At 40.7% G+C, this 20,026-nt stretch overlaps 1 protein-coding gene across 6 annotated transcripts in view; it reads left to right on the top strand.

Annotated features, from left to right (window-relative positions):
* CDKL3 (cyclin dependent kinase like 3) overlaps window positions 1-13,727 on the top strand; it is an 83,525-nt gene extending 69,798 nt beyond the window's left edge. For all 6 annotated transcript variants that reach the window (XM_082650808.1, XM_082650809.1, XM_082650806.1 and 3 more), the window contains one exon: window positions 13,596-13,727. The gene's annotated coding sequence lies outside the window, so the exon portion shown is untranslated. The remainder of the gene's footprint in view (window positions 1-13,595) is intronic.
* Window positions 13,728-20,026: the final 6,299 nt, after the last annotated feature.

Raw genomic sequence — 20,026 nt, 5'->3', positions numbered from 1 at the left:
CATTTCTTCCACGTTGTCTATTTTATTGGCATATAGTTGCTTGTAGTAATCTCTAATGAGATTTTATTTTATTTTTATTTCTGCAGTGTCAGTTGTTACTCCTCCTTTTTCATTTCTAATTCTATTGATTTGAGTCTTCTCCCTGTTTTTCTGATGAGTCTGGCTAATGGTTTATCCATTTTGTTTATCTTCTCAATGAGCCAGCTTTTAGTTTTATTGATCTTTGCTATTGTTTCCTTCATTTCTTTTTCATTTATTTCTGATCTGATCTTTCTGATTTCTTTCCTTCTGCTAACTTTGGGGGGGGGTTTGTTCTTTCTCTAATTGTTTTAGGTGTAAGTTTAGGTTGTTTATTTGAGATACTTCTTGTTTCTTCAGGTAAGCTTGTATTGCTATAAACTTCCCTCTTAGAACTGCTTTTGCTGCATCCCATAGGTTTTGGATTGTTGTGTTTTCATTCTAATTTGTCTCTAGGTATTTTCTGATTTCCTCTTTGATTCCTTCAGTGATCTCTTGATTATTTAGGAATGTATTGTTTAGCCTCCATGTGTTTGTTTTTTTTACGTTTTTTTCCCCTGTAATTGATTTCTAATCTCATAGTGTTGTGGTCAGAAAAGATGCTTGATATGATTTCAGTCTTCTTAATATACTGAGGCTTGATTTGTGACCCAAGATTTGATCTATCCTGGAGAATGTTCCATGTGCACTTGAGGAGACAGTGTAATCTTCTGTTTTTGGATGGAATTTCCTATAAATATCAATTAAATCTATCTGGTCTATTATGTCATTTAAAGCTTGTGTTTCCTTATTAATTTTCTGTCTGGAGGATCTGTCCATTGGTGTAAGTGAGGTGTTAAAGTCCCCCACTATTATTGTGTTACTGTCGATTTCCTCTTGTACAGCTGTTAGCACTTGCTTTATGTATTGAGGTGCTCTTATGTTGGGTGCATATATATTTATAATTTTTATATCCTCTTCTTGGATTGATTCCTTGATCATCATGTAGTGTCCTTCCTTGTCTCTTGTAACATTCTTTATCTTAAAGTCTATTTTATCTGATATGAGTATTGCTACTCCAGCTTTCTTTTGATTTCCATTTGCATGGAATATCTTTCTCCATCCCCTCACTTTCAGTCTGTATGTGTCCCTAGGTCTGAAGTGGGTCTCTTGTAGACAGCATATATATGGGTCTTGTTTTTGTATCCATTCAGCGAGCCTGTGTCTTTTGGTTGGAGCATTTAATCCATTAACGTTTAAGTTAATTATCGATATGTATGTTCCTATTACTATTTTCTTAATTGTTATGGGTTTGTTTTTGTAGGTCCTTTTCTTCTCTTGCATTTCCCACTTAGAGAAGTTCCTTTAGCATTTGTTGTAGAGCTGGTTTGGTGGTGCTGAATTCTCTTAGCTTTTGCTTCTCTGTAAAGCTTTTGATTTCTCCGTCAAATCTGAATGAGATCCTTGCCAGGTAGAGTAATCTTTGTTGTAGGTTTTTCCTTTTCATCACTTAAAATATATTGTGCCACTCCCTTCTGGCCTGTAGAGTTTCTGCTGAGAAATCAGTTGTTAATCTTATGGGAGTTCCCTTATATGTTATTTGTTGTTTTTCCCTTGTTGCTTTCAATAATTTTTCTTTGTCTTTAATTTTTGTCAATTTGGTTACTATGTATCTCGGCATTTATACTGTTGGGACTCTCTGTGCTTCCTGGACTTGGGTGGCTATTTCCTTTCCCATGTTAGGGAAGGTTTTGACTATAATCTCTTCTAATATTTTCTTGGATTCTCACTCTCTCTTCTCCTTCTGGGACCCCTATAATGTGAATGTTGTTACATTTAATGTCGTCCCAGAGGTCTCTTAGGCTGTCTTCATTTCTTTTCATTCTTTTCTCTTTATTCTGTTCTGCGGCAGTGAATTCCACCATTCTGTCTGCCAGGTCACTTATCCGTTCTTCTGCCTCAGTTATTCTGCTATTGATTCCTTCTAGTGTATCTTTCATTTCAGTTATTGTATTGTTCAGCTCTGTTTGTTTGTTCTTTAATTCTTCTAGGTGTTCTTTAATTCTTCTAGGTCTTTGTTAAACATTTCTTGCATCTTCTCGATCTTTGCCTCCATTCTTTTTCTGAGGTCCTGGATCATCTTCACTATCATTATTCTGAAGTCTTTTTCTTGAAGGTTGCCTATCTCCACTTCATTTAGTTGTTTTTCTGGGGTTCTATCTTGTTCCTTCATCTGGTACAAAGTCCTCTGCCTTTTCATTTTGTCTATCTTTCTGTGAATGTGTAAACCACCCTGTATTAATGTAACATTCTTAAAGGAACATTTGTGAATCAGTCATTACAAAGGAATATAGGGAATATGTATATATCTCTTAAAACAAACCCCCCTTTTTTACAGGACTCTGCTTTCTCTTCTAACCCTTATGAATGCCACTAAATGTTATTATATCTCCAATAAATTCCTGAAATATTTCCAAAGAAATAGAAACCAGTAGAATTAGGCATTGGAGAACTCTCTGACTGTTGCTTCTGGGCTGTGCTCTGGATCTACAAGTAATTCTGTGGCTTAAGATGCTTGCTCACATTCCTGAGCTGTATGTGTAGTTCTGAGGCAATGTGTGACACAGTGACATGGGCTAATTACACAGTCTCAACTTGTCCAAAGGGAATCACGCATGAGAAGGCAGGCTCTCTAATCTTCCTTTCAGGAGGATTTCATCCCATGATTCCCCACCCAGAAGTGCAGAGTAAACAAATAACAACAATTAGGTTGACTGTGAGACCTCATAACCCACTTTCTGGGTCTTATCAGCAAAGCTAGAAGCATGTCCTATTTAACCACAGAGCCTGTGGCAATGACCATTTCACATCTCTATGGCTATGGGGATATTTCACCTCTCTGCACTGGTCAACATTTTTTACTTGCTCCCTAAAAGATAATCACCTGTATAGTATGGAATTATTAATTTCAAATGTGGGAACAATTATGTTAAAATGAGTTTTTGTCTTTTAGAGATACATAATGAATATTTATTGATGAAACTGTACGATGACTAGAATTTGCTTCAAAATGGCACAGGATGGGGGAAGTCAGTGGGGGGTTGTACATAAAATAATAATGGCCATGAGTTGATGATTGTCGAAGCTGGATACTGGGTGCATGGGGAATCATACTATTCACTATATGTTAGTGAATAATTATTAGCTTTATAAAAGGTCTACTTTTTATATGTTTTAAATTATACATAACTTTAAAATGAGCACTCTTTATGTAGAGGGCAGAATTAGCAATGTTTAGATTTTGGGTTGAGTATTGTAGTGAAAAAGGAGAAATGCTGATGAATTGGTTCTAGGAAAATGTGCAAGTCCAGTAATTTCTCTTTGTAATGCATTATACACTATTCTGTCCATCACCTGCCTCCAAGGCTACACTAACTCTGTAGAGCTATGATTAATGTCCTATGCATTTGCCTGCCTTTTATCTGTATTCCTAGAGTTTTTTCACCTTTGCCTTCTCTCTTGCATTAGATAAGTAATCTCATCATGTCAGGACATTCCATGTAATCAGCCCTTCACTCCATAGCACTGAGTACTCTGACTTTCCAAGAATGATAAAATTTAAAAGTATAAAATAGGAGATCAAACAGTGTAAGCCAATATTTTTCAAAAGACTTGCAAAAAGATGGTGATTATCTAAATGTTGGTTTATGTGTCAGAAACAGCTGAGTTCACTTAGTCACCAACAGTGATTCTCTTTGAAACTAAGGGGAATACATTATACTTTTTCTTCCTGTAAAACAGAAATAATCTAGTCTCAGAATGGGAAAGGGAGAGGAGGGGAAAAGGAGGGAAACAGGGGTGAGAATGGCAGCAATTTTCTCCAGTCACCCAGTGGTTGTTCCAAAATTCATTCCTAAGTGGAAGGGACAATGGACCTGTCCCCAGGTGGCTGTGCCCACAACCCTGGGTCTTGTTTCTTATTGGTATATCTCCAACACAGCTTTAACTCTTCTGAGTAGGTGAAATTGCTTCCAGAAATCTTCTGTAGCAACTGCAGCCTCTTTTCCTCTTTTAGCATAGAGTTCTAGAAAATTTTACTGCTGTGAAAGGCCATAGCATTATTTTTAAGGTTATCCAAAGACCCTGAATGTGCAGGGTCTTGCGCCAGGTATATACAGCACGGCTGATACCAGAAGCCGGGTCTCAGTTCTACCAGCCAACTTCCCACCTCCACCTAGGTCCTAGAGATCTACCTTGGAGGTTTGTTTTGAAAATTTTAGTCTGATAGGATTCAAGGGATAGATTGAGTGCCCCATTTAAGAGCTATAATCTCTAGTTCTGGCTTTCAAAAGGAAGTTTGAGGAGGGTGACTTTCCTCTTAAGCAATGTGCTAAGATAACGGAGTGAGCTGCTGTGGGGAAGTGGTGATGTTGTCAGCCCTTTCTGGCTTCCACACTGAAACTGCTACTCTTGGTTAGGAAGTAAAGGAGGAAGTGAAGCAGATTCATCATTGCTTAAGGAGCCTGGTATGTGCAGCTAGGATTTCCTAGCTGTTGGCTGAAGCAACAGGGGGAAACTTTTTCATACACTTGCTGGGCCCCAGCTGAGAAGGGCTGGGGAGCCGCTGGCTCTTAGGATGGACCTGCTCATATGTGTTCTCCAAGGAACTCATTAGGAACTGCTGTGATCTCATTTTTTCTGTGTATGACATTGTTCAATACCTCCAGGAAGTTTTCTTTAGGAGAAACCTTTTATAGCAGCTCTGCATGGATAATTGGTAAATATGGCTGTGATACAACAGGAAAGCTTCGATTATTTGAAAGTTTCTTCCACTAAATGGACATTAACTTTTAAGATTCCCCTTCCCTTGGCCCTGTAAAAGTGGTTAAGAAAATGAATAGTGACTAGGCCCATGCTCCAGGGGTTCCAGAGAGCAGACAGAGCAGGTAGTCTGAGCTCTTGGACTCCTAGCCAGGCTCTCAGCCCTCCTTTATCCTCTAGGAATAGGTTCTTGGTCAGTTGTTAAGAATGAAAAATCCAGCTTGCTAGAGTATCTAGCCACTCTGCAGAAGTGTTAACAGATCTGAAAGGCACCTTGGCCTTCCCCTGCTTGCAGACAGGCATGCCTCGAGTCTAGACTAGGCAAGGTCTCCTGCTCTTTCTGTTCCTTGAAGGACTCTGGAATGAGATGACATTTCCATCTTCCTGCCCATGGCCTAGTCCAGCCTGTGTTTCCTCTTTTGTGAAATACTTCATCAGGAGCCAAATTAAATCTCCCTTGCCTTAATTTGAGCCCATTTCTTCTTCTTTTTTAAAAAAATTAATTAATTTATTTGTTTATTTTTTGGCTGCATTGGGTCTTTGTTGCTGTGCGCGGGCTTTCTCTAGTTGCGGTGAGTGGGGGCTACTCTTCGATGCGGTGTATGGGCTTCTCATTGTGGTGGCTTCTCTTGTTATGGAGCACGGGCTCTAGGCACGTGGGCTTCAGTAGTTGTGGCTCTCGGGCTCTAGAGCACAGGCTCAGTAGTTGTGGCGCGTGAGCTTATTTGCTCTGTGGTATGTGGGATCCTCCCGGACCAGGGCTCAAACCTGTGTCCCCTGCAATGGCAGGCAGATTCTTAACCACTGTGCTACCAGGGAAGTCCCCGGCCCATTTCTTCTTGATTAGTCGTCTGAGATGACACAATAACTTCTTTTTTAAAAAAAGTTTATTTTATTGAAGTATAGTTGACTTACAGTGTTGTGTAGTTTCTGCTGTATAGCAAAGTGATTCAGTTATACACATGTATATATTTTCATATTCTTTTCCATTATGATTTATCACAGGATATTGAATATAGTTCCCTGTGCTACACAGTAGGACCTTGTTGTTTATCCATTCTATATATAATAATTTGCATCTGCTAATTCCAAACTCCCAAGTCATTCCTCCCCTACCCGCCTCCCCCCTTGCCAACCACAAATCTGTTCTCTATGTCTGTGAGTCTGTTTCTGTTCCATGGAAGTTAATTTATGTCATATTTTAGATTCCACATATAAGTGATATCATATATGTATAATATCTGTCTTTCTCTTTCTGACTTCATTTAGTATGATACTCTCTAGGTCCATCGATGTTGCTGCAAATGGCATTGTTTCATTCTTTTTTGTGGCTGAGTAGTATTCCATTGTTTATATGTACCACATCTTTATCTATTCATCTGTCGATGGACATTTAGGTTGCTACCATGTCTTGGCTATTGTGAATAGTGCTGCTATGAACATAGGGATGCATGTATCTTTCCAAATTATAGTTTTGTCTGGATATATGTCCAGGAGTAGGATTGCTGGATCATATGGCAACTCTATTTTTAGTTTTTTGAGGAACCTCCATACAGTTTTCCATAGTGGCTGGACCAATTTACATTCCCACCAACAGTGTAGGAGGATTCCCTTTTCTCTATGTCCTCTTCAGCAATTGTTATTTGTAGACTTTTTAATGATGGCCATTCTGACCTATGTGAGGTGGTACCTTGTTGTAGTTTTGACTTGCATTTTTCTAATAATTAGTGATGATGAGCATCTTTTCATGTGTCTATTGGCCATCTGTGTGTCTTCCTTGGAAAAATGTCTATTTAGGTCTTCTGCCCAGTTTTTGATTGGCTTTTCTTTCCTAATTAATTAATTAATTAATTTTTGGCTGTGTTGGGTCTTCGTTGCTGTGCATGGGCTTTCTCTAGTTGTGGCGAGCGGGGGCTACTCTTTGATACGGCGTGTGGGCTTCTCATTGTGGTGGCTTCTCTTGTTGCAGAGCACAGGCTCTAAGCATGCGGGCATCAGTAGTTGTGGCTCACAGGCTCTAGAGCGCAGGCTCAGTAATTGTGGCACATGGGCTTAGTTGCTCTGCAGCATGTGAGATCTTCCCAGACCAGGGCTCGAACCCATGTCCCTTGCATTGGCAGGCGGATTCTTAACCACTGTGCCACCAGGGAAGCCCTGACCCAGAAGTCTTTAAAGGGAACATCAATAAGCCAAAGATATGAGTTAGTAACTCCTAGAATGTAAGGTTGGCGAGCTAACCAAGAGACACTGAGGCAAGAGGCAGGCTCCAGGGCACTGAGGTGGCAGTGTGTCACAGGTTTGAGGTATGGAAGGGGATGAAGCATGCTGGAACCATTTGAGAAGGATAACTGTGTACAGCCCAAGTATACAGTGCTCGAGCAATATGGCACTACTTGGTCACATTAGGTATACACATATCCTATGATGAGATTTCTGCAGTGTGTTAACACCCTCCCCTTCCTGCAACAATCAGGAGTGTTGTTCAAAAGAGTGGAAACCTGGTGGAAGTGAGGATGGGGGAAATGATTTTTGTCAGAGCCACCTCCTACAGTTGTGCAGATTGTGTCCTGAGCAAGGCTTCTACTGAGGGGGCCAGTAGGGGCTGAAACCAAGCCTGAGCTCCACCTTGCCAAGCCTTGTGCAAGGGCTGTGTCCTCCAGGAGGAAGAGGTGCCTTTTCTGATGCATAAAAAGACACCACATGGATGAGAAATTGTCTAAAAAGATTGCCACATGGGTCCAAAATTGGACACACATGAGGCTGCTCATGGCAGCATTGTTTTGGGTGGCACCAGGAGTGCCCATTACTGGGGAGCAGAGAGGCCACATGCCGTGTGTACATGGTGGAGTCCTCTGCAGCCGTCAGGAATGGTGGACTGGAGTGCACATGGCAGTGTGGATTGGTCTTAAAAACAAAGTGCACAGTGGAAAAAGTAAGACACAGTGAGATCTATATCACAAGGCTATGGATGTAAATTAAAATGCATGCAAACCAGACAACAACACACACTCCCTTGAACACATACAAGCCAAAAAATGGAATTAAAGTTTAAAGCAGTTGCCTGGGATTTCCCTGGGGGTCCAGTGGTTAAGACTTCATGCTTCTACTGCAGGGGGCACGGGTTTGATCCCTGGTTGGGATCCTGCATGCCGCACAGTGCAGTAAATAAATAAATAAACAAACAAACAAATAAAATGGTTGCTTGTGGAAAGGACAGGAGTGAGGAGTGGGCATAAGAGGAAATACATGCGTACATACATAAAAGCGCAGCATGAACTGAAAAGTGATTAACACTCTGCACCTGAGGCCTAATAAGTAAAAAAATAAATAAATAAAATTAAATTAAGTGCCCTGAGCCTTGCAGTTTGAGGCTTTCTGTGGACCACCAGCATGGCTTGATCAGCATGATCACAGCTTTTTAATTATCTCATTTACAAAGATTTATATCTGGACTTGTGTGAGCTGCCTTATAACACACCTGCCTTTGTCAAACTCAGAGGTGTCTGATACTGTCCTGGTCCTTAAAGTCCTTGGAAATTCCTTGTCTTACCTATATTATTTTATTTTCCTGTTAGCCATAAACAGAAATGAAAGCATCTACTTCCCTGGGGATTTAATCAAACTATAAAAACTATATGAATGAAGAATAGGGGCTGCAAAGAAGAAAAGAAAATCCTCAGTTCTTTTTGGCCTGGTTCCTTATAAATCCTGCATCCACTTTTTGCATCCAGCGAAGGCTGGCAGCTGATGGGTCAGACTGGGCCCTCAGTCATTGGAATACAGTGTCTTGGCTTCTTCAAAGATAGGTCTAGATCATTCTAGACCAATGCAGTCATAAAGTACCTAGTGCTAAAAACTTTCACCATTTAAAAAATATAATTTTTATTTTTGAGATATTTCTTGGCCAAGTGTGTGTGCAACTTTAACCAAAAGAAGACCTAATATTCTCCAAGTTAGCATGTGTTCAATCAATAGGTACCCAATAAGCATAAGTTAGATTGAATGATCTTTCAAACTTGCACCCTCTGCAGTGAAAGTGCAGAGTCTTAACCACTGGACTGCCAGGGAATTCCTAGGTTGAGTGATCTTTTACCATCCATTCAGGGACACCTCTTCCCCGTATGGAGTCTTATGTGTATTAGAAATGTGCCTCTTCTTCCTGAAGACACAACCCCATAGTCAGGTACAGGTGTGGCAAGTGGAGCTGCGTTGCAGCCCCACTCACCCCCTCTGCTGTTCAGGGCACAATCCACACAATGGTAGGAAGTAGCCCTGCAAACAAATAAACTCCCCTCTTCTCTCTTCCACTGGGTTTCCACTGTTTGTAACACCTTTGCTTGTTGGTCTAGGAAAGGCAGGCCTTACTGACCATCCTAATTGCCAGGTGGAGCAACAGTGTCTCCCATCCCACATGCTCTTGTGGAACTTTGCTCCTGCCTCTATAAAGGTGGAGACTAATTCCACTCTCCTTGCGTCTGGGTGAGCTTGCTGACTTACTCTCAACCAACGGGACACAGCAAAAGTTGACACTGTGATTTCTGAGGTTAGGTCATAAAGAGTGATACAGCATCCACCTTGTTGGCTGGAACGCTTACTTGCACTTGAAGCCCTCAGCTGCCATGTAAGAAGTCTGACTATGCTGAGGAAAGCCAGGCTCTGAGGAAGCCATGCCATATGGAGAGGCTGCATGTGGGTGCCATGAGAGGCTGCATGTGGGTGCCCTGGTCAGCAGTCCTAGTTTTTGAGTGCTCCAGGCTCTGACATCAGACATGTGAGAAAACAATCCTTCGATGCTTCTAGCTCCCAGCTGTGAAGTCATCATCGGACTTTGAATCCTTCCACCTGAGGCCCCAGACAGCTAAGAGCAGAGAGAAGCCATCCCCACCGTGCCCTTTCTGAATTCCTGACACATAGAAGCCATGAGCACAATAAATTGGTGGTGTTCTATGCCACTAAGTCTGGGGTGGTTTGTTACACAGCATTAGTAACTAAAATATCCGTTATTTTCAACAACACCAAAATGCAGAGCAGTAAAAGAGGAAGGGAAACTATTATAAATTAAATATTAAAAAATTATCAACTAAAAGAGACAGAAGAGACATATCAACAAAGACAGATGACATTGCTTGGCTCCTGATTAGAATAAAGTATTACAGAAAGATACTTGGGAAAATCAGGGCAGTTTGACTTTTGACTGGATACTAGATGTATGAAGGAATTATTGATTTTTTAATAAAAGAAGGGATTATTGATAATTTTTAAAATGTGATACAGTAGTTATTGAAAAAAAGTCTTATTTGTTACAGATAAATACAGAAGTATTTAAATATGAAAATATCCGTGATTTGCTTTAAATTGGTTTTAAAATAGAGATGGGAGGTACAGATGAAACGAGATCGCCATATGTTGATAATTGTCGAAGCCAGGTGATAGGTACATGGGGGTTTATTACATTATTATCTCTAGTTTTGTACATATTTGAAAACTCCCATAAGAAAAAGTTTGACAAAAGAGGATGGTAGGTCCTCTGTCCTATTCTTCCAGGCTGTGGTTTTGTGCTAACAGGTGGCTATGGTTTAAATAGATTGCTCCTCTTATAAACATGATCTCTGTGCACTTCTGGGGGCTTCTTGAGACCCAGGACCCTACACTAATGTGGAGGTTTCAGGCAGAGAAGCGGACTAGCAGAGGAAAGCATATTCTTAGGTAAATGTTTAGGCTCTCCTCAAATTAGTGTAATTTTTGGTGGCTAGAATTCCCCTTAAAGACAGACTTCTCTTCCCTGACGATACCCAGCGCAGCACTAGGTACACAGAGGAGATCCTATCAAATTGATTTGAATTAAGAAACCTGATTGTTCAGGCTTAATCCATCAGCTTACTCCAAAAGTTAGGTAGTGTTCAATTTTGAACCTTGAAATCTATGTCAGCAGAAAAGCAGGCAACAAGGCTGCATGTTGCTATACAGATGACATATCTTGGAAGGTCCTTCTGTTTGCATGTGAGTTCTCTTCTTGAAGAAAGACTATTAACTCATGCTGCAGCCTGCTGCTCTCTGCTTGGTTTTGGCTATGTCACTAAGCCCAAAATAGAAAGTTCTTTTACTGCAAAGCAGGGAAAGAGGTTTAAATTTATCAATTCAAATAACAAAGGGCAGCATTATACTGGCTTTTCTTGGGTGGGGGTGGGGAGAGAGAATGCCTGCTTCATCAAGGAGAAAGAGTGATCTGACACTGGCAGAGGCCGGGACCAGGAGACAAGCATACACTGTGGTGAGTTGGGCTTGTTTCCCATCCTGGCCCCCCTCACTCTTTGCAACTGTGTCACCTCTTTTAGGACATGGGAAAGCAGCTGAGCCACTGGGGATTCAGTCCCAGAAATGTCACTGAAGTTATCAGACTGGAAACAGTTCTCTGAGCCAAACCCCTTCTCTCTCAGCCTTTAGTGGGGTCAGTACCTTGCCACAGAGTTAAACAGCAGGGAGATATTTTTTCTTGTCAAATGGTCAAACATTTTAAATCATCTCTAGGGTTGGAAAGAGTTTGGGGGAAATTGGCATTCTCATACGTTGCTGGAAGGAGGTAGATTGATCCACCCGTCTGGAAAGCAACCTGACAAGATGGATTCATGGTGTAGCAGAGAATATAGACCCAGAGGCTCTCCCACCTACAGCTGGTGGAAGTATAAACCGGCTCCATAGACAAACTCTTGTGCAAGTACAACAGGGGACATTTACAGTAATGTTCATAGCAGCAATGTGAACAAGAGCTAAATCCTAGAAACAATGCAGTTGCCCATGAGTGGAAGAGTGGATGGTAAACTGTGGTGTATTTACGCACTGGGGTATTTTACACCAGTCAAAATGAACTACAGTAAAATGTAATGATATGGATGAATTTTTAGCAAAGTAATATTAAGTGAAAAAAAAATCCTGAAAGATTACATGTAACATGATATCCTTTTTATAAAGCTAAGAACAATTTAAAAAAATTACTCTTTAGGAATATATACAAACACAGTAAAACCATATAAAAGGAAAAGCACAGAAATGAACATCTGATGCAGGTTCCCTTGGTTGGGGAGTGCAGGGAAATGAGGGGGAAGCCCTTATGGGTTAAATATTGGTTATTGTTGAAGTCCTAGCTTTTGTTTGAGGTTGTGGATTCACAGGTACTGATTACATTATTGAAATGAATTTACCACCTAAATTAACAAAATCAGGCCATCCAGTAACAATTATGATAATGTCATGAACCAAAGATTGTGGTTAATTCAATTCTGAGAACCTGATATTAAAACAAAACAAAATAAAATAAAAACAGTCCCAGAAATGTCACTGAAGTTATTGATACTTGGCACAGTTATTCTATTTCTAAACATTTATCTTAAGGAATAAACAGAGATGCACACAAAAATTTATGAACAAGGACATTTATCACGGTATTTACAAATATAAAAATAGGAAACAATCTAACTACCAAACTAAGGGATTAGTTACCTAAGTTGGGTTACATCGATACGCTTGAAAAAAAGGTAGTCTTTTTAAAATATTCTAAGAGTATTTAAGTACCGATGTATGGAAAATACTATGTATCAGTTGAATAAAATGGGTTACAGAACAGACGTACACAATATGAACCCAGTTTTTTTATTTCCTGTAAGTATATATATATATATATATACACACACAGAATAACTGGGAAGACTATACATCAGAATGATTATATCACTCTTGCCTAGATGTTATGATTGTTTTTTCCTTAAACTCTTCAGTAGTTCACAAATTTTCTACAGTGATCATTAATTCTTTTACAATCAGAAATAATTTTATTATAAAATTAGATGTTAATAGTAGTAGCTAATGTAGATGCAGTATTTGTCATGTGCTAAGAGCTTTACTTGGGTTAATTTATTTAACGCTTAAAATAACCCAGTGAGGATGGTACTATTATGATCCCTATCTTACAGATGAAGATACTGAAGTTTAGCTTAAATAACTTGCATGAGGACACAGAAGTCCTAAGAAATGGTGCCTTGAATCAGGCTTCTAGGGGGCTCTTCAAAGAGTAGGCCTGATGGAAGGGTCTTGGTCTCCCTGGCTCAGGGATGGCTCCACCAGAGAGAATGAGCTTCTGAAAACAGCACTGGGAACTAAACAGCCTGATGTGGACCTGAAATCCACACAGAGAAAGAGACCCCAAGGGATGCCTGAGCCAGAGCCCATACAAGGGAGCCAAACATTGAACGTGGGGAGGGCAGACATGGGGGAACCAGGGCACCCAGCCCTGAGGATTTCTGATGAGCCCGTGTGGAAAAGGAGATCCCATTTATTGAAGAATTGACTGGAGAGCAGAGATGTTTTTACTCATGGTTCTGGCCAGCTCTAACTCCCACCAGCCATTGCACTAGGATTGGTATCCGGAGCCTTCGGTAGAGAGAAGAGGGTGCTCTAGGCATGGGACAGAGCCAGGGACTTGGCTGCGGTCTCTTCTCATCACTCATGCTTTAAATATAAGCTCTGATGTGATCAAGGCGTCAGAGATAAAATGCCTTTCTCAAGCTCAGTCAGCAGGATATGGTATCCAATTTGGACAAGACAGTGGAAAGTAGACTCAGGGGGGAAAAATCCCTTGGTCTCAACACCAACACACGGGAGTTGAAGAACTTGACACCTTAACATTGTAGAATAAACAAATGTAGGCATGTTTTCTTCAAAACAGCTAGAACAGATATGATTTAAGAGGAATGAATTTTAACAGTTAGTTCTTCTCTTCTCAGCTGAAGAATTCTGGACTATCTTTCAAGATGTAGCTCAAGCATCAGCTTCTGTGGAAATACTTCCCAAGCTGCCTGAAGCAACAAGGCCATCCCTCTTCTATAAATGTTTAATAAATGACTTGTTTACCTGTCGGACTGTCTGTCTTCCCCTGCTGTAGCATAGCCCAGTGGACTGTGTTATACACCTCTAGGTTTTCCCTGCTTTCCCTGTATCTCTTTCCATCAACTCTCCCCCCCAAGCATCCCTGTGCATGCCATGTGGTAAGTGCTAATTAGCAATTTTTTTTGGAATTTTTTTTTTTTTTTTTTAGGCCACGCCATGCAGCATGCGGGATCTTAGTTCCCCACCAGGGATCGAACCCGTGCCCCTTGCATTGGGAGCTCAGAGTCTTAACCACTGGACCGCCAGGGAAGTCCCTGGTAAGTGCTAATTAAATATTGCTGTTGGAACAGAGAGCTGTAGAGGTTTGTGGTGTGGTCTTCTAGAATTCTCAGAGCTGGGATCCAATCCCCTTTTTGCATCTCTGATACTGGAGAGAATCTGATGAAGGCTAAGAACCCTTCCCCAGAAAACACATGCAAAAGAAAATTCCCAATTGTATAGCAGTAAGTACACACACACACACACACACACACACACACACACACCCCCCAACAAATACACAAATGAGTGCGTGTAAAACTGGGGAAATCTGAATAAAATAGGTGGATTTTACCAATATCAGTATCCCAGTTGTGTACTGCTATAGTGCAAGATGTTACCACTGGGAAATTGGGATCTCTGTTATTTCTTACAACTGCATATGAATCTAAAATTATCTCAATAAAATTTTCAATAAAAAAGAAAAATCCTGTACATTATCCTTTAGGAATTGATATATCCCCTTGAATTCACCCATGGTTCCTAATTTGAGAGCTCCCCAATATAGTCTAATCTCTACATCGTTGGAGGGGAAACTGATGGGAAATGATGTGCTCAAAGTCATACAGATTGTTGGAGGCAGAAGAGGAAATGAGCCCACTTTCTTTTCCTTACACTACAGCTGGCTTCTAAGAGGAAGAGAGTGCTGTCCACATTGTGCTATTTTCTTGACTTAAAGGCAAGACAAACCAATCAGGGCAACTGATATTCCCTGACATGGGGGCAAGCTGGGTAATTCGTTTGCAGAATTATTTGGTCTTTTTTTTCTTCTCATTGCTTTTTAGGCTGCCTGTACTCAGCCTATGGATGGGAAGGATCTCATTCCCAAAGAAGGTGGCTTGGAAAGGTGTGGCTTAGGGACCAGCAGCCTTTTTGATTCTGAGTGCCATAAGGGGAGCCAAACTGTGCCTATGGGTTATCCCAATAGGGTAGCAATGGAGGAGTAGGAGAGAAAAAAAGAGAAGAAAAAGAGGGGACATCAGGAGGAAAGAGAGCAGAAAGGCATGGTAGGAGGAGAAGACAGTGGAGGAGGGAATGGGATAGGTGTATTTAGGGAGTAGGATTGATGGGGTGGGTTGGACCACAGGCCACTCACTAAGCTGCAGCCTTTAAGGACACCAGTTATTGTTCTATTCTTGGAGATTGCTAGGCATTGAAAGTGTCAGATGGTCGAGTGGTCAAGATATTCCTTTTATGAAAATCGCTTGTGATCTGATGCTAAAGGCTCTCCAGTAGTTAAGAGTTCAGGTACTCTGTACTAGTTATTTTACAAGTTACTTAATCCCTTTGTGCCTCAGTTTCATCATCTGTAAAAGGAGGATAATAATGGTGCCTACCTCATGAGTGGTGAGGAATAAATTATATAAAAATGTAAAGCATTTAGAAGAGTACCTGACACATAGTAAGTACTTAATTAATGCTGGCCTTATAATTGTTACTACTTGACAGAGGCTCATTTCCTCTTGCTTGTTCCTCCAAAGACAGAGACAGTGGTTAGCATCTTTCCTCTAAGAAACAACCATCAACATGTAGGCACTAAATTATCCACCGGTTCTCTCTTTTCTGCACACACTGTTCCTTCTTCTGTTTGTGGACCCAATTCCACTATCATCCACCACAATGAGAACTTAAAGAGGAGCACATAAGTACCTGGTAATCAAGGGGTCTCCCTGTCTGGTGTTCCCTCTAATGGCTTAGGGAACAAACACTCTGGTGAGGGGAAAGTTTGTTTCTTTCCATCTGACAGGAGTGCAGTATGGTCCTATCTTTCTATTTTTACAGATGAACTTCAAAGCACTGTTTAAATGCCTCTGTGCTTGCAAATTCACCTTCTTTGGGGGATCTGATTTTTAAATCTTTCCTAGCATCAAGTTAGAGCGGTGGTGAACTGATTAATCTGGAAAATAAAGAACAAAATATGAACAGATTTTTCACTCCCGCCTCCGGCAAAATGTCCCCCTCCTCAGCAGTGTTTCTGGGAGTCTTTAGGGAACACCTCTCATGGGTTCACCAATAAGTCCTCCATTCATAGCTCTCTGCTCTGACAAGTGCCAGGTCTCTCTGAGGTTCCACTAGATTCTGGGGCTAGGCGCTCCCAATCAGGAGAGAACTAGAGTCATCAGGGAAGACTGTTCAGAGGGTGTGGGGCTTGAATGACAAGTAGGGTTCATGTAGATACAAGGGGCTATCTGGGAAGCAGGGACAGGCTGAGCAAAGAGGTGACAGTAGGAATGGAACGGATGAGGATAGCTTTGGTCTGGGAGATTTAGGGGCCCACTGAGCTGAGTGGAAGAGCTTTTAGTGAGAGGTAAGGCAGGAGAAAAGGCCATATTGAAATGCTTTGTGAGGAGACCGTTTGAGAAGACCACAGGAGAGGTGAGACTTCTTTTCTCAAGAAAGTGAGGGCCCTTGAGTAATATTCCAGGGCATGGTAGAATATTTACTAGAACTGTTGGCTACATGTTCTTTGGGCCTGTGACTCCCCTAAAATGTGCCGTGTCATATTTACTTAGGTATTCTGAAGATTTTTTTTTCCCAATAATAAAAGCGTTCAATTATAAAAGCAATATGTTTTGTTACAGAAGTAAAAAGAAAATAAAAAACAATCCCACTCACCAGAAGCAACTGCTGTCAACACCTCACTGTGTATCTTTCTAAAGTCTCTTATAAACATATATTTTATAATATATATTTAATAAAATTAGGGTTATATCATACATGCTGTTTTTTTTGTTTGTTTGTTTGTTTTGCAGTATGCGGGCCTCTCACTGTTGTGGCCTCTCCCGTTGCGGAGCACAGGCTCCGGACGCGCAGGCTCAGCGGCCATAGCTCACGGGCCCAGCCGCTCCGCGGCATCATACATGCTGTTTTTTAAGGCCTGTGGTAATTTTTACAATTACTTTATCACATAAATGATAACATTCCAAATTTCAGTTAATACAAGATCACCGAAGGAATTTTTGCCCAACTACTTAATATAGATGTTAGCTCATACATGTTTAAAACTTCCTATATAGTTCCACAGAGAACTTCCCATTGGTGGCACTGCGTTGAGCCTAGCACAAGCCCAGGAAGACAAGAAGAACAGAAAATTCCAGGCGTTTTGTTTGTCCAGGTGTTTTCATTGTTGGAACGTAGGACTCCCCTTACAATGCAAATGATTTTTTTTCCTTGTCTATAAATAATGTTTTATTGAAACACAGTTGTACTCCTTTATTTACACTTTACTGTGGCTGCTTTTTGGCTACAATGACTGAGCTGAGTAGATACAACAGAGATCATATGGCAAATCTAAAATATTTACTCTCTGTCCCTTTACACAAGTTTGCCAACCCCAGTGCAAATGATTTTTTTAAACCCCATGTTATAATAAGATTCTGCTGCAATAAATTTATATCTCGATATACATAATATCTTTAAAACTGAAGGTAAAGTTTCTGTCTGTGCTCCCCATCACCGCTCCATACCCCAGTCACTACTATTGGCTCCCAACTTTCCTGTGTCATCTGCCCCATAAACTAGGAGTATCTCCAGCCTAACCACTGTACATTCATAGTTTGAATTACACTGGGATTAATGGAATATTTATATTCACTAAGAGGCCTCATTTGGAGAGTGTACAGTTAGGTGATGTATGCATGAGCTTGCTGCCACACGGTACAAGTTTATTATGTTCAAGTCATATCTAAATTGGAATAATCTGACCCAGTGAAGTTTGGATGGGGTAAAAGAGCCAACTTTCTGAAGTTGTAAAACCACTCTTAGATGATGCCAGCATTTAAATCGAATTAAAACTGTGGTTAAAGTTTGGGAACTTTTGACCTTATCTCTTTAACTGTGGTACATAACTGAGTGATTCCAGTACCTAATTTCTATAAACACCTGCTCTCAGTTTTTAGTACTACTTCATACATGCTGTTTTATAAAGGTATTTTTTTCACTTAAAATATATTGCAAATAGGGCTTCCCTGGTGGCGCAGTGGCTGAGAGTCCGCCTGCTGATGCAGGGGACATGGGATCGTGCCCCGGTCCGGGAAGATCCCACATGCCGTGGAGCGGCTGGGCCTGTGAGCCATGGCCACTGAGCCTGCGTGTCCGGAGCCTGTGCTCCGCAACGGGAGAGGCCACAGCGGTGAGAGGGCCGCATACCGCAAAAAAACAAAAAACACACACATATATATATATATATATATATATATATGTATGTATGTATATATATATATGTTATATAATATATATATATTGCAAATAATGTTCTATGTCATAAACATATTTCTATGATAAGATTTTTAACAGCTGCACAGTTGGTGACAGTATTCTTAAGGTTTACCCAGCCTTCCCGAGTGATGAACTTTGCTTTCCATTTCAGATTTTTTTTTCCTTTAACAGAAAAGAATATGCCCTCTGTAACTGACAATGTCATGGACATTACTAGGGGACATGGTCATATTTTCTTTAGCCAAACTGCAGAGCTAAGGGAAAGGGCTGATTTATATCTGTGGCAAAGCTCCTGGTCACAAAATTTTGATCACATCTATAAAATTCTAATTTCAGGTGAAAGGGAAGTATAAGTTTATTTTTTCTGAAAACCACAAAGGAAAGGAACAGGGATAGATACCAATGAGTTGCAAGCATCATTGCGTATCGTGAGTGCAAAAATCTTCTGGGAGTTGGGCAGGCCCAGTTGATCAGAGCATGGCAGGCTTCTCATGGGCAGAGCCACTAAGATGTTGACTGCTCAGGTCTGTTTTTGGGTTTCTGGGGCATATACGGCCTTGCCGCAAAGAGTGTCTTATCAGATATGGCACCTTTTTCAGAGAGGAGACAGCGTAAGACTGACCAACTGAATTAATTTTTGGATTTATTGCTAAGTGACTTACTCTCTGTACAGCAAACCTTCTGAATGTTTGCTTGATGGCAAAGGAAGAGAGAGGGTGTTCTTTTTGTTCCATCTCTACTCTCTTTCTTTGAATATCCTCCCCCTTCCCCGCTTGATCCAATGGCTTTATGTCTATATGATGTTTTTTTTTGCTGGGGGTGGAAATCTTAGTTCCCCAACCAGGGATCGAACCTGGGCCCCCTGCCGTGGAAGCGCAGAGTCCTAACCATTGGACCGCCAGGGAATTCCCTATATAGTGTTTCTGATAGTTACGTTTTGTTTCCAAAGACCACTATGTATTTCATGGCAGACACTGAGGGGCTCCAACTGGCATTAAAGCATATTTAGAATCAGAGACCACTTAGAAATAATAATAATAATAATAATAATAATACTTACTGGACATTTATGATATACTCTTTGGTGTGTTACATTTATAATTTCATTTAAGTCTCAGAAGAGCCCTTTTATTGGCTATTATAATGATCCTCACTTTATAGATGAGAAAACTCAGAAAAGTTAGGTAACTTGCCAAACCTCACACATCTAGGCAGTTGCAGAACTGGAATTCAAAGCTGGTCCATCTGACTCCAGATGCCATTTCTTACCTACACAGCCCTACTTTCTGTCTCAGTAAGTTTAGAAGTCAGGGAACTAGAAGAAACAACAAAATATACCTAACATAAGGCAAAGAGAATTGCTGACAAATAAAATACATCTCATTCCTTCTCCACGTTTAATGTCAATTTTTATACCTTGGCTAAGAGTGCCCTTTATAAAGCTATTTGCTCAAGGTTATCTTCCTCATACCCCGCCCCCATCATCAGATGATTTTTATTTATACTTGTGTTTAAACATCATAGGCAACCCTCAGACTCACTGTATACTGAATTTGCCACCTGAGCAAAGATTCTTTTTCGAAGCATATTTCCTTTATTCATTCTCTGGTTTTTGCCAAGAAAAAAAAAGGACAATTTTTTTTTTAATAAATTTATTTATTTATTTATTTTTGGCTGCATTGGGTCTTCGTTGCTGTACACAGTCTTTCTCTAGTTGTGGTGAGCCGGGGCTACTTTTCCTTGCGGTGCACGGGCTTCTCATTGCAGTGGCTTGTCTTATTGCAGAGCACAG

The sequence above is a fragment of the Grampus griseus genome (assembly GCF_964374135.1).
Source record: "Grampus griseus genome assembly, chromosome: 3".
Lineage (NCBI taxonomy): Eukaryota > Metazoa > Chordata > Mammalia > Artiodactyla > Delphinidae > Grampus > Grampus griseus.
This window is presented reverse-complemented; position numbering and strand designations above follow the sequence as displayed.